General features: G+C 45.1%; 1 long non-coding RNA gene and 1 pseudogene across 1 annotated transcript in view; one reads left to right on the forward strand and one right to left on the reverse strand.

The window, feature by feature from the left end:
- LOC132206958 (uncharacterized) overlaps positions 1-8746 on the reverse strand; it is an 84266-nt gene extending 75520 nt beyond the window's left edge. Inside the window, exons 1-2 of the long non-coding RNA XR_009443248.1 lie at positions 8707-8746; positions 4524-4636 (exon numbers count right to left, since the gene is read on the reverse strand). This is a non-coding gene — a long non-coding RNA (uncharacterized LOC132206958). The remainder of the gene's footprint in view (positions 1-4523; positions 4637-8706) is intronic.
- LOC132206905 (utrophin-like) overlaps positions 1-16142 on the forward strand; it is a 615509-nt pseudogene that overhangs the window by 239313 nt on the left and 360054 nt on the right.

Raw genomic sequence — 16142 nt, forward strand, 5'->3', positions numbered from 1 at the left:
ATCACATTTCACTCAGTCACTGTGTCCCATTTCACGCAGTCATTGGATCCCATTTCACACAGTGACTGCATCGCATTTCACGCAGTCACTGCATCGCATTTCACGCAGTCACTGCATCCCATTTCACGCAGTCACTGCATCCCAATTGACTCCATCACTGCAGCTCCTTCACCACAGTCACAGCATCCCATTTCCATCAGTCACGGGTTCCCATATCTCACAGACACTGCATTCAATTTCCGACACTCACTGTATCCCATTTCCCATAGACTCAGCGTCTCCTTTCCCACAGTCTCTGCTTCTCATTTCAATCAGTGATTGCATCCTACTTCCCAAAAATACTGCATCCCATTTCGCTCAGTCACTGCATCTCATTTCACTCGGTCACTGCATCCCATTTCCCTCAGTCACTGCATCCCATTTCCCACATTCACTGCATCTCCTTTCCCTCAGTCAATGCGTCACATTCCACTGAGTCACTGCATCCCATTCCACAGTGTCACAGCATCCCATTTCACTCAGTGACTGCAACCCATTACCCTCAGTCACTGAATCCCATTTCCCTCAGTCACTGCATCCCATTCCCCACAGTCACTGCATCCCATTTCCCGCGTTCACTGCATCCCATTTCCATCAGTCACTGCATCCCATTTATCGCAGTCACTGCACCCCATTCCGCACAGTCACTGCATCCCATTCCCCACAGTCACTGCATCCCATTCCCCACAGACACGGCATCCCATTCACTTGAGTCGCAGCATCCCATTTCAAACAGACACTGCACCTCCTTTCCCTCAGTCACTGCATCCCTATTCACACAGTCACTGCATCCCAGTTCACACAGCCACTGCATCCCATTTCACACAGCCACTGCATCCCATTTCACTCAATGCTTCACTTTACACTCAGTCAGGGCATCCCATTTCCATCTGTCACTGCGTCCCATTTCCTCAGTCACTGCATCTCCTTTCCACAGTCACGGCAATCCAATTTCACTCAGTCACTGCATCCCATTGCCCTCAGTCACTGCATCCCATTTTCCTCAGTCACTGCATCCCATGGTCCTCATTCACTGCATCCGATTCCCCTCAGACACTGCATCCATTTTCACTCAGTCACTGCATCCCATTTCACTCAGCCACTGCACCCCATTTCACTCGGCCACCGCATCCTAGATCACACAGTCACTGCATTACAGTTCAAACAGACACTGCAGCCCATTTCATACAGTCACTGCATCCCATTTCACTCAGTCACTGCATCCCATTTCCCTCAGTCACAGCATCCATTTCCCTCAGTCACTGCAGCCCATTTCACTCAGTCACTGCAAGCCATTTCCACAGTCACTGCATCTCCGTTCCCTCAGTCACAGCATCCCATTTCCATGAGTCACTGCATCGCATTCCCCTCAGTCACTGCATCGCATTCCCCTCAGTCACTGCATCGCATTCCCCTCAGTCACTGCATCCCATTTCCATCAGTCATGCATCCCATTTAGCTCAGTCACTGCATCCCATTTCACTCAGTCACTGCATCACAGGTCACTCAGTCACTGCGTCCCATTTCAGACAGTCACTGCATCTCCTTTCCTCAGTCACTGCATCCCATTTCACGAAGTCACTGCTGCCCATTTCACTCAGTCACTGCGGCCCATTTAACAGTCACTGCATCCCATTTCCACAGTCACTGCATCCCATTCCCCTCAGACAAAGCATGCTATTTCCCACAGTCACCGCATCTCCTTTACTCCGTTACTGCATCCCATTTCACTCCGTTACTGCATCCCATTTCACTCATTCACTGCATCCCATTGCACTCAGACACTGCGTCCCATTTCCCTCAGTCACTGGATCCCATTTCCATCAGACACTGCATCCCATTACCCTCAGTCACAGCACCCCTTTTCCCACAGTCAGTGTATCTCCTTTCCTCAGTCACTGCATCCCATTTCACTCAGTCACTGCAACCCATTTCGCACAGTCACTGCAGCCCACTTCACGCAGTCACTGCATCCCATTTAAGAGTCACTGCATCCCAAAACCGTCAGTCACAGCATCCCATTTCCCTCAGTCACAGCATGCCATTTCCCACAGTCACTGCATCTCCTTTCCCTCAGTCACAACATCCCATTAACCTCAGTCACAGCATCCCATTAACCTCAGTCACAGCATTCCATTTCACTCAGTCACTGCATTCCATCTCCCTCAGTCACTGCATCCCAATCGCCACAGTCACCGCATCCCATTTCCCAAATACACGGAATCACCTTTCCCTCAGTCACTGCCTCCCATTATCCTCAGTCACAGCATCCCATTTCACTCAGTCACAGCATCCCATCTCCATGAGTCACTGCATCCCAGTTCACACATTCACTGCAGCCCATTTCACTCAGTCACTGCATCCCATTTCACTCAGACACTGCAACCCATTTCCCACAGTCACTGGATCCCATTTCCCTCAGTCACTGCATCCCATTAGACATAGTCACAGCATCTCAGTTTACTCAGTCACTGCAACCCAGTTCAATCAGTCTCGGCATCCCATTCCCCTCAGTCACTGCATCCCATTACCCTCAGACACAGCATGCCATTTCCCACAGTCACTGCATCTCCTTTCCATCAGTCAACGCATCCCATTTCCATCAGTCACTGTATCCCATTTCCATCAGTCACTGTATCCCATTTCCCTCAGTCACTACAACCCATTTCCCGCAGTCACTACAACCCATTTCCTGCATCCTATTTCACTCAATCACTGCATCTAATTACCCTCAGTCACTCCATCCCATTACCCTCAGTCACTGCATCCCAGTCACACAGTCACTGCATCCAATTTCACTGAGTCACTGCATCCCGTTTCACTGAGTCACTGAATCGCATTTGTTGTTCTCACTTGAATGCAATGGTCATGAATCTCCTCCAATGGCTGGTCATGTATTTCCAATGCAAAATTTTACCAAGTTTTGATTTTCAATTTTGATTACATGTGTTTCGTCTATTCTATAAATGCTGCAATAAACTCAAATTTGACGAATCAGAATTCAACCACCATTACCTACAGAGTTAATTTCATCAAACAGATCCAATTAGAATTGTCACATTCCCAAATCCTGATTCAAGTTTTTCTAACTATGGGCCACGTGGTTAAGAAAAAAAGACACATAGGATCAGAGAGATGTACAGTCGGGAAACAGATCCTTTGGCCCAATTTGTCTATGTTGACCAGATATCCTAAATTAATTTAGTCCCATTTGCCAGCATTTGGCCCATATTCCTCTCAACCCATCCTATTCATATACCCATCCACATGCCTTTTAAACGTACAAGCCTCCACCACTTCCTCTGGCAGCTCACTCCAGACATGCACCACTATGAAAAAAATCCGGTCCATTTTAAATCTTCCCTCTCTCATTTTTAACGTGTTCCCTCCAGTTTTGGATTCCAGCAATCCGGGGAAAAGATCTTGGCTGTTCGCTCTATCCACGTCCCTCGTAATTGTATAAACTTCTATATGGTCAGCCCTCAACTCCAAAGTTCCAAGAAATAGCTGCCTGTTCAAGCCCACGGTATACCTCCAACCTCCGATGCTGGTAACATCCTTGTAGATCTTCTCTGAACCCTTTCAAGTTTACAACATACAACAATACAGCGCAGAACAGGCCCTTCGGCCCTCAATGTTGCGCCGACATCCTTCCTCTCGCAAGGAGACCAAAATCGATTGCAGTATTCCAAAAGCAGCCAAACCAACGTCCTATATGGCTGCTAAGTGATTTCCCAACTACTATACTCAATGCACTGACCGATAAAGGCGAGCACACCAAATGTCTCCTTCATATCCTTTCTACCGGTGGCTGTACTTTGATGGAACTATGAAACTGCACTCCAGTGTCTCTTTATTAAGCAACACTCCCCACAACCTTCAGTGTAAATGTGCTGCCCTGATTTGCCTTTCCAAAATGTAGCACCTCACATTTGACTAACCTCAACACCATCAGCCATTCCTCAGTATATTGGCCCTTGTCAATGTCCCATTGTATTCTGAGGTGACCTTCTTGGCTGGCTACTACACCTTCAATCATTGGGAAACTTACTAACCACACCTTCTATTTTCATGTCCAAATCATTGCATCACTTCAACTCCCCCTCCCACTCCCTGAATGACATGTCCATCCTGGGCCTCTTCCAGTGTCACAACCAAACCACCCAGAAACTGGAGGAGCAGCACCTCATATTCCGCCTCGGGAGCTTCCAACTCAATAGCCTCAATGTGGACTTGGCCACCCTCAAAATCTCCCCACCCGCCAGCCTCATCCCAAGACTAGTTCCTCCCCTCATCCCCGCCTCCATGATCTGTCCGCCTTCTCTCCCACCTATCCACTCCTCCCACCTCACTGACCAACTCCCACCACTGCTTGGAATTATTCTTCTTTTCACACTTCATCAGCTCGATGTTATTTCTAAAATCTATTTTCCAATTGTTGGAAAAAGTCAGCTAAAGAGAAGTAAAAGAAGTTACATTCTTACCACTCGGGAAATCTCTGAATATTCTTCTGTTGAAAGGCCGCCAAGGAACGATGCAATTCTTTTGTCACGAACGCTGTGAGGGAGACATCTTTTTCGGTTCCACTAACTCCACCCTAAGGAAGACAAACCCACGTAACATATCTAGTGACTTAAAGCATACTCTATTGTTGCCCAAGGTGGAGAGCTGGATGAACACAGCAGGCCAAGCAGCATCAGAGGAGCAAGAAAGCTGATGTTTCGGGACGAGACCCTACTTCAGAAAATTGGCGCTGGAGAATCTGAGATAACAAGGTGTAGAGCCGGATGATACTGCTTGACCTGCTGTGTTCATCCAGCTTTACACCTTCTTATCTCAGATTCTCCAGCATCTGCAGTTCCTACTGCCTCTATTGTTGCCCTTTCACTTTACTGAACTAATATGAGCCAGTAGTTTTGTTTAGGCTCACGTAATCTTACGCTTATTGGCCTGTACAAAATCCTGAATTAATTTTGATCGACTGACGGGAGGAGAGATGAATTTTATAGAAATTTTTGTTTTCTACCAATTTGCAGAGGGCATTGTGGGCGATTGAAGGACAGTGTTATTATCCTCCAGGTCTGTGGACTGCATCGTTACCAACTTGCCCATTTGCATGTACATACAATATTCATTATGTACCAATGAAACATAATAAACCAATACTGCGTACGAAAAACAACGCTCACATATCAATGGAAATTTAAATATTTATCATAGAGTTTGAAGAATTGAATTCAATGATACAAAGCAAAAACCAGTGAAGATGAGTGCAGTTGGTCAGCACTTTTGCCACTAAGTGGAGGTTGGCAGTTTGAGGCCATCCAGGAACAAGCAAGCTCTGTCTAACTCCAAGGGCAGCACGGTGGCTCAGTGGTTAGCACTGCTGACTCACAGCGCCAGGGACCCAGGTTCGATCCCACCGTTGGACGATTTTCTGTGCGGAGTTTCTACATTCTGCCCATGCCTGCATGGTTTCCTGCTGGGTGCTCTGGTTTCCTCCCACAGTCCAAAGATGTGCAGGCTCGGTGTATGGGCCATGCCAAACTTGCCTATTGTGTTTAGGGATGTGTAGGTTAGATGTGTTAGTCATGGGAAATGTAGGGTTACTGAGGAAAGGGTCGGGGGATGAGTCAGGGTGAGATGCTCTTTGGAGGGTGGCCGTGGACTTCTTGGGTCAAAAAGGGCTTGTTTCCACACCGTAGGGATTCTATGATATGGAAGTATCTTTTGAAGTGGACATTCGTGGGTATGCTATAATAGAGACCTTGAAATACTGCACAACAAATATTTGGAACTAGACTGTCAATTCAGACATAGCATCAAAAAAGGTCATGGAAGTTGTCACCGATATAAAGCAGGATTGATGAAAATCCAGCAGGAAATGGTGTCAAAAGGCACAGTGTCTTTTATTCATCTCCAGTTATTTTGTCCAAGGCACTGGATGCTGGCAGGATTGAAACATTTAAGAAATGCTTCACAAATCACATATAAGGACCTGCACATCTTTGAACAATGGGAGGAAACTGCAGCACCTGGCGGAAGCCCGTCGCAGACGCGAGGAGGACGTGTCAATTCCACACAGATAGTTACCCAAGACTGGAATCTCAATTGGCTCCCCAGTGCATGAGCAGCTCTAACCACTGACCAACTACCTTGCCCAGAAGCGGTTTTATAAGCGCATACATTATTTCCATCAAGACAGATCCAATCCTCTATGTCCAATCAAAATAACATATTGTAGATATCATGACAACAATCATAAATGATTTTGAACAAGTAAATCAAAAAACTTGAAATAGTTTCCAAGCCTAAATACTAGATATGTTGCAGTTAAGATGAATAGCGCAACAACAAAAAGGCCATATTTTATGTGACCATCGGTAACACTTGAAAACTTGCAACAATTTGTCGCCAGTAGTGCTCTGAAGTGGCTTGATGGTGCACTCCTTCAGACACTGGAATGAAACTCCAAAGATCACAAATTCTCCTTCAATACCGTGTTGTAACAGTGACTGCATCAACCTGTGTTTATGGGCCTGACTGGAAACCCACACAACATGCATAAACAAAAAAATAATCTAAGGTGATAGGAGAAAAAAATGTATGTATGCAACGTCTTTGAAAAGCAATTATTTGTAGCGGCTGCAAGCCCATAAGGAATCTCGTTTCGCAGATTATATTCATTTGCACTGCAGGTCATCCCAGTCAGAATCAGTTTTCGTTTCATGATAGATAGCTAAAATGTCCATTACAATGAACTTTGGTTGATCAGAAGATTTTAAGTAAGGACTAAGTCTTGCGTGAGCTGACGGCATTACGGGATGGAGAAGGTACATGCACTGCTGGCATCTTGACACCATTGAATGAGCAAGCGTGGACGCAAAGGTTGTAACAGGTAACAATTGTACAGGCAATATCTTTTGAGCTCCTTCCGAGCAGGCCTGTAATACTCTAAAGCTGTGCTAGACCCTCACTTCCTCCACCTTACGGACGCTGCCTTTTCTTTTTGACAAGAAGCACCTCTGTACCCGTCATCCAAGGCTCCTTAATCTTACCCCTTCTTACCTGTCTCAGAGGAACAAATTTATACATCACTTGCAACAACTGCTCCTTGAACAGCCTCCACATGTCTGCTGCGCCCTTTCTGTGGAACAATTGCTCCCAATCTGTACTTCCCAACTCCTGTCTGATAGCATCATAGTTTCCTTGACCCCAGTGAAATATCTTCCCCTGGTAACTGCTCCTTTCCCTTTCCATGGCTATGGTAAATGGGAGGCTCCTGCGGTCACTGTCGCCAAAGTGTTCTCCCACCACGAGATCTGACACCTGTCCTGGCTCATCGCCGAGCACCAAATCCAAAATGGCCTCCCGCCTCGTCGGCCTGTCCACATACTGAATCAGGAAACCCTCCTGAACACACCTGACAAAAACGGCTCCATCCAAACCATCTGCACTAAGGAGGTTTCGATCTATATTGGGAAAGTTGAAGTCACCCATAACAACAACCCTGCTACGTTTGCACTTTTCAACAATCTGCCGGCCAATGAGTTCTTCGATCTCCCAACTGCTATTTGGGGTCCGTAGAAAACCCCCAGTGAAGTGACTGCTGCCTTGCTGTTCCGAACTTCCACCCACACTGGCTCAGTCGACAAACCTTCCTTGGCAACCTCAGCCCATACAACCGCAGTAGACGAGTCCTCAAAGGTTCTTTCAGCCGCCGTTATACTGTCCTTGACCAACAAAGCCACACCTCCCCCTCTTTTACCACCTTCCCAGACCTTAATGAAAGATCTAAACCCGAGAACCTGCAACATCCATTCCTGACCCTGCTCTATCCATGCCTCCGAAATGGCCACAACATCGAAGTCCCAGGTACCTATCCAAGCTGCAACCGCACCTACATTATTCCGGTTACTCCCAGCATTAAAGTCGTCACACTTCAATCCAGCTTGCTGTCTGCCAGCACAGTTCTGTGACAGTGAGGTCCTGACCATGTCCTCCCTATGCTCATCCTCCTGTGTACTAGGACTACACCTCAGTTTCCCATCCCCCTTCTGAGCTCGTTTAAATCCAACCGAATGGCACGAGCCAATTTCCCACCCAGGATATTCGTGACATCACAGACCCTGGCACCTGGTAGGCAACACACCAATCGTGAGTCTCTTTCGTTCCCGGCAAATCTTCTATCAGTCCCTCTAACTATTGAGTCCCCAATGACGATCACTCTCTTCCTATCCCCGCTTCCCTTCTGTGCAAGAGGGACAGACTCTGTGCCAGAGACCTGCACCCTCATGCATACCCCTGCTAAGTCATCCCCCGGAACAGTATCCAAAATGGTATAGTTGTTTTTCAGGGGAGCTACTGCAGGGGAGTTCAGGGGAACGACCACAGGGGAAGGTTAGTCAAGCTACACCGGTAAACGTGCATTTTTGGCTGAAGAAACATGTGTTTCAATGTGAGCTAATGGAAGAAGCCATGGAGTCAAAGCTAAACATTTCGACAAGAAGACAACCATTCTTAAAAGCAGCATACAGCGTGAAAAAGAAATGAGCTGCTTTAATATCCACTTAAAATTTATGTGGAATATCAGATCGAATTTTCTTATTGACTCCATTGTGCAATCATGTCGAGCTCAAAATTTTAACTGCATTGATTAATACTAACCAGAAACGGACTTTGTGGTAAATGGTTTGACGATTTTCTGTATCTGGAACATCCCTTTTCCTTCTCGAATGAAGATCGTACCAACCTATGGTACCAAACGGTGAGTCAAACGGACACGACTCATAATCTTTAAATTCCTCATCAAAACAGTCTAATCGTATGGTTCTGTGCAATAAAAGAGAAAGAATAAACATGTTTCCCACAATTTTGCTGATGTTTACGAACAGAATGCTCAAATTCAAAAAGTTTGGGCTGGCATGTCTGCTTCCTCCCGCCTGTTTAAACTGTTCCATTCAATGTGAAATTTGTGATAAGTTTTCGCACACAGGTCTATTTGATCTGTGCCACCACCTTCTATTAGTCATACATGCTTTCCCCCTCTTCCTGTAATACATTCCTTGAAGTGTTCAATGAGATTTTGATTTTAAATCTTATCGTCATATTCTTTTGATTCTCAAGCATCAATGAATCTGATGTTGCCGCCATTCCATGCAGTGCACAGCACGTCAAACAGGAGTCTTACTCTTGCCATGAGCACTGAGGTAGAATGGGGTCACAACTGTCTCATAGTTCAGAATGAAATTCTACATATAGGGCTATGAAGAGTCATGCAGTTAATTTTATTTGACATGCTATTTCTTTTCTTCACAAATATGCTGGATTTAAAGTGATCTTCACCCTCATTTAAAATGAATTCAATATCCAACCATCTGTAAAACTAGCATATCCAAATTTTAATTTGAGTTCAGTGTTACACAAATATATTACTTTTTTAAAAATTATGTTCGAGACAACATTAACATTTCATTCCCTGACAGCGGGTGAACTTACTTTTAAACTCCAATTTTCCTTCGGTATTAATGGAGAGATGAGCCTTTTTGCAAGCACCGAAAGGCTGCACCAGTTTATGCTAAAACTTATGGAACTGTAAGTTTCACAAATATGTTCCTATTAAACACTAATTCCTATTGAAGCAGTATGAAGCTAAATTCATTCAACTGGACAGCAAAAACGGTCAAGATTTTAAAAGCAAGCAACTATTTTGAAGTCACTCTTCGAACTAAATTCCATCTTGGTGTCTGAGAGTCCATAGGTTCCTCACTCTCAACGAACCATTCAACTGTCATGCAATTACTGAAAAACACAGACAAAAAACATCAATGTTAACAGTCACTAAGATTTTGAGAGTGATTTGGAATTCGTACTCAATACCCCCTGGGGAAAATCTGTTCCAATCTGGATAGTACTCACTTATTACCATCCCACCTACCTTCCCCAGCACCTCCTCCCCGTCCACACTATTTGTTTCTGAGCTCCCTTCCACCCTCCATTTCTCAGGAAGGGTCCTGACCCAAAACCTCAACTTTCCTCAGCCTCTGATGCTGCCTGCCCTGCTGTGTTCCTCCAGCTCCACAATGTGTTATCTCAGACACCAACATTGGCAGTTCTTACTATCTGGATAACTCATTCTCACCTTGTCACAAGTGATTTATACTCATTATCTTTTCAGATGACGCATGTACATGTATATACATAAATATACATATTGCACTTTTATGCCTGAACCATTAACCTAGAGGATATTTTAAAAGAGTCTCTTCATATCTGCATGAAAGAGAAATCATCAAGGTCATAACTTTCATTTGAGGAATAACTCGAACATTCAAAGTAGTGAAACAGTCAGTGTCCCATTTCCTTGACCAGTCAATTTGATGTGAATCTTTCTTCCAAGCGGAAGCTACAACAACAATTACATTTGAGACTCAAACACTTCATTGCATCACCAATATTTCCTTGTCTGTTTGAAGCATAAGATAATGAAATAATCATGGACAGATTGGCCAACAGTGTAATTTAATGTGTGTTGTGGCAACTCAAAATCACAACCATTGAAGTGATCTTTAAAAAGCTGTTGTCATACAACAGAGCACTTTTTGAGATGCAGTGATGAACATACTTCCTGAGATGCAAATAATATATGCCAAATTAATTCCAAAGAATACCTTTACAATTAAAAAGAAGCTAAAAATCTCTTTAAATTGCGAAGCTTGTCAGATTGCTCTTAGTCAATGGAAATCGTTCAGAACAATTATTTATTCCCAGATGAAAAGGAAGTGTATACATTTCATGACAACAAAATGTGAGGCTGGATGAACACAGGAGGCCAAGCAGCATCTCAAGAGCACTTTTGTCCTCCTGAGATGCTGCTTGGCCTGCTGTGTTCATCCAGCCTCACATTTTGTTGTCTTCGATTCTCCAGCATCTGCAGTTCCCATTATCTCGTATACATTTCATTTTCACATCTTATCCAAGAGAGACAAAAAAAACCTTCATGAATGCATTGTCAAACAAGAAGACTCACAAAAAAAGTCATTTGGCCCATTGAATATTCCTCCATCATTCGGTGAGATCATGGTTGATCTCATTACATTTATCATGACACAACATTTCCACCAAACCCTCCTGATAGCTAATACATTCCGATCCAAGTAACATCCCGGTAAATCTCTGTTTCTGGGCCATGCCTTGTCTTTCTAAATATTTTTTCAGTCATCTACAAATTTAGCCACAGCACATGCACCTCTTTCCTCCAAGTCATTAATAAACAAGCTGAAGACCTGTGGTTCCTTCAGCGCGACCTCATTGCTTACTGACAAGCCAACCCTGGCATCTCTGTCCATTTGTATCGGAGATAATGGGAACTGCAGATGCTTCAGAATCCAAGATAACAAGGTGTGGATCAGGATGAACACACAGAAGTAGAAGGGTCTCGGCACAAAACGTCAGCTTTTACGCTCCTGAGATGATGCTTGGCCTGCTGTGCTCATCCAGCTCCACACTTTGTCATCTCTGTCTATTTGCCTGTTCTTTCTATCGGACATGAATCATTGGCTATTTCGTTCCCAACACTTATCCCCTAACAACCACCTCTCTGTGATACCCAGAGTGATGTATCTGTCAATTTCAATCTGCACCACAAACTCATTCACTTTGTTTCATACACTCCCTGCAATTCAATACAAGATCTTCAGTCTGGCATTTACAGCCACCCTTCTTATCTGCTGCAGCTGAAGTGAGACTCCTGACCATTTCCATACTTTTTGTCCTATTACTTGCTCTGGAAACTTTGCTGAGCACTTACCAGCTTCTAACTTTTTCCACAATTTTCCATGCAACTGAGCTCACCCACTCCACACTTTTTATTTTAACGCCCTAGCCCCAGACCTAGCTCTGTATTTTGCGAGGATACTTGTCCCAATATGATTCTCGTCGAGCCTATAACACCAGAACGACTCCCTCCTTCCCCATACCGATGCCAATGTCCCATGAATTCAAACACATTTCTGCCATGCCACCATTTGAACAATGTACATCTATAATTATGTTCACAACGTGCCAAATTGCTCAGATAATAATCCAGAGATTATTACCATTCTAGTTCTGCTTTCTCACCTCAGCACCTCGGTGCTCATAATCCCTCAGCAGGAACTCTTTCCTCTTTCTTCCATATCAATGGTACCTGTGTGGACCACAATAGCTGGATTTCTACTCCTCCCACTTCAAGTTCCTTTGTAGCCGAGATGGAATATCCTGAACCTGGGCACCAGGCAGGCAACATTACTTTCGAGACTATCGATCCTGGTCACAACGAACAGTGTTCATTCCCCTAACTATACTACCTCTGATTATAACTACATTTCACTTTTTATCCCCTCCTGAATGTCCCCCCTGTACCACAGTGCTACAGTCAGTTTACTCATCGTCCCTATACCCTGCACTCTCATCCACACAGGAAGAAAGAATCTCAAACCTGTTCGATAAGATCAAAGGCCAAGGTTCCTTCTGCACTACATCCTGGATCCTTCCACCTGCCCTGTTCTTTGTCATTGGCCACTGACCGAGTTTCAGCTAGTTAATCTAAGGTGTGTGACTGCCTCCTGAAGCACATCATTCCCTGGTAACTCTGCCCCACATGATTTGTTGATTGGTAAAAACTGAGATTCCAGTTCATCAACCCTGAGTTGGAGTATGGGGCCTGACCACTCCCCCGTCATGTCGGGACAAATCATCATCTGGCCTGGCATCTCCATTTCAATTACTTTGATCTTAATTTGATTTGAAAACATTCTGGTCTTTTAGTTTGTAGCCTGTAAATCTTTCTCCGATTTACTTTCAATCTGAAAGCAACCGATAATAGATTCTTAAACCAGTAGCGATCACCAACCAATGAACCTGGTTCACCCTCTCGGTCCCTGATTCGAGCTTCAATTCACCCTGTCTCAAAAAAAAATGCTTATGAACTATCAGGCAAAAAAAGCAAGCAAATGGCACCTCTTACACTCTGCACTGATTTACCGCATTGCCACCAAGTTCCCCAAAATATATATATTCACTTCGTGCATTTCACTCGAGATGTGATCTCTTCTTCCAGAACGTGCAAAGCATACTGATCCATAGCAATATACTACCTTCAAAACCTCAGCTCTTAGCTTATTACTTTTGAGTACATTCTCAATGCTTTCTCCAAGTCCAAACACAACACATTTACTGGTTTTCCTCTATTAATTCTCCTCCCAAAACTTCCTCCAAAAACCCAAACAAATTAGCCAGACATAATTTCTCTTTCATCAGGCTATGCTGATTCTGTTTGATTAGATTATGACTTTCCAAATGTCCTGCTATTATTTTCTTCATAGTTGATTGCCACACATTTCCAACAATAGATGTTAGGCTGGTTCGGTTGTAGTTATCTTCTTTTTGCCTCTCTCCTTTTTAAATAGGGACGTCACATCAGCATTTTTCCAGCCCTCAGATGCTTCTCGAGAATCTGAACCTTTTTGGGAAATTACAGTCAATGCATATACCGACTCTGAAGCTCATTGTTTAGAATCTTAGAAAGTAAACCATCACGGCAAAGAGTCCAATCTGCTTTCACTCCATTAGATTGTCTACTGCTACTTCTCTCATGGTAGTGATGGTGTGGTAGTGATGTGTTTAATTCCTCCCTGTATTCTTTAGTCATAAGGGGATCCTTGAAGTATCTTCCACTGTAAAGGCTACCCTTTTCTCATTGTCGTTGTTCCTTGATTTAAAAATTAACCTGGCCATCTCAGCCGAGCAAATAATTAATGGCATTACCTCGAAAACCTTCTCTGCGAAAGTGTTCAATAGATTGCTACAACCTGAAAGAAGTAATTCTTCCCCTAAATTAATAGGCAACCAATTTGAAAATGTGGCCTCTGGTCGTAAAATCTTTCACAATATTAAGGGAGTGCTGCACTGTCACTGGAGGCCCCAAACCCCACCTCTTCCTCCGGTACATTGATGACTGTATCGGCGCCGCCTCTTGCTCCCCAGAGGAGCTCAAACAGTTCATCCACTTCACCAACACCTTCCACCCCAACCTTCAGTTCACCTGGGCCATCTCCAGCACATCCCTCACCTTCCTGGACCTCTCAGTCTGCATCTCAGGCAACCAGCTTGTAACTGATGTCCATTTCAAGCCCACCGACTCCCACAGCTACCTAGAATACACCTCCTCCCACCCACCATCCTGCAAAAATTCCATCCCCTATTCCCAATTCCTCCGCATCCGCCACTTCTGCTCCCACGATAAGACATTCCACTCCCGCACATCCCAGATGTCCAAGTTCTTCAAGGACCGCAACTTTCCCCCAACAGTGATCGAGAACGCCCTTGACCGCATCTCCCATATTTCCCGCAACACATCCCTCACACCCCGCCCCCGCCACACCCGCCCCAAGAGGATCCCCCTCGTTCTCACACACCACCCCACCAACCTCCGGATACAACGCATCATCCTCTGACACTTCCGCCATCTACAATCCGACCCCACCACCCAAGACATTTTTCCATCCCCTCCCCTGTCTGCTTTCCGGAGAGACCACTCTCTCCGTGACTCCCTTGTTCGCTCCACACTGCCCTCCAACCCCACCACACCCGCCACTTACCCCTGCAACTGTAGGAAATGCTACACTTGCCCCCACACCACCTCCCTCACCCCTATCCCAGGCCCCAAGATGACATTCCACGTTAAGCAGAGGTTCATCTGCACATCTGCCAATGTGGTATACTGCATCCACTGTACCCGGTGTGGTTTCCTCTACATTGGGGAAACCAAGCGGAGGCTTGGGGACTGCTTTGCAGAACACCTCCGCTCAGTTCGCAACAAACAACTGCACCTCCCAGTCGCAAACCATTTCCACTCCCCCTCCCATTCTTTAGATGACATGGCCATCATGGGCCTCCTGCAGTGCCACAATGATGCCACCCGAAGGTTGCAGGAACAGCAACTCATATTCCGCCTGGGAACCCTGCAGCATAATGGTATCAACGTGGACTTCACCAGTTTCAAAATCTCTCCCACGGCATCCCGAAACCAGCCCAATTCGTCCCCTCCCCCCACTGCACCACACAACCAGCCCAGCTCTTCCCCTTCACCCACTGCATCCCAAAACCAGTCCAACCTGTCTCTGCCTCCCTAACCTGTTCTTCCTCTCACCCATCCCTTCCTCCCACCCCTAGCCGCACCCCCATCTACCTACTAACCTCATCCCACCTCCTTGACCTGTCCGTCTTCCCTGGACTGACCTATCCCCTCCCTACCTCCCCACCTATACTCTCTCCACCTATCTTCTTTTCTCTCCATCTTCAGTCCGCCTCCCCCTCTCTCCCTATTTATTCCAGAACCCTCACCCCATCCCCCTCTCTGATGAAGGGTCTAGGCCCAATACGTCAGCTTTTGTGCTCCTGAGATGCTGCTTGGCCTGCTGTGTTCATCCAGCCTCACATTTTATGATCTTGGATTCTCCAGCATCTGCAGTTCCCATTATCTATGGTGATTCTGTTTGATTAGATTCTGATTTTCCAAATGTCCTGCTATTATTTTCTTCATAGTTGATTGCCACATATTTCCAACAATAGATGTTACGTTGTTTCGGTTGTAGTTATCTTCTTTTTGCCTCTCTCCTTTTTAAATAGGGATGTCACATCGGCAGTTTTCCAGCCCTCAGATGCTTCTCTAGAATTTAAACCTTTTTGGGAAATTACAATCAACGCATACACCGACTCTGAAGCTCATTGTTGAGAATCTTAGAAAGTAAACCATCACGGCAAAGAGTCTAATCTGCTTTCACTCCATTAGATTGTCGACTGCTACTTCTCTCATGGTAGTGATGGTGTGGTAGTGATGTGTTTAATTCCTCCCTGTATTCTTTAGTAATAAGGGGATCCTTGAAGTACCTTCCACTGAAAAGACTACCCTTTTCTCATTATCACTGATAATGGGAAGCTCAGATGCTGGAGAATCCAAGATAACAAAGTGTAAAGCTGGATGAACACAGCAGGCCAAGCAGCATCTCAGGAGCACAAAAGCTGACGTTTCAGGCATAGACCCTTTTCTCATTATCATTGTT

This window comes from Stegostoma tigrinum, chromosome 44 (genome assembly GCF_030684315.1).
Source record: "Stegostoma tigrinum isolate sSteTig4 chromosome 44, sSteTig4.hap1, whole genome shotgun sequence".
Lineage (NCBI taxonomy): Eukaryota > Metazoa > Chordata > Chondrichthyes > Orectolobiformes > Stegostomatidae > Stegostoma > Stegostoma tigrinum.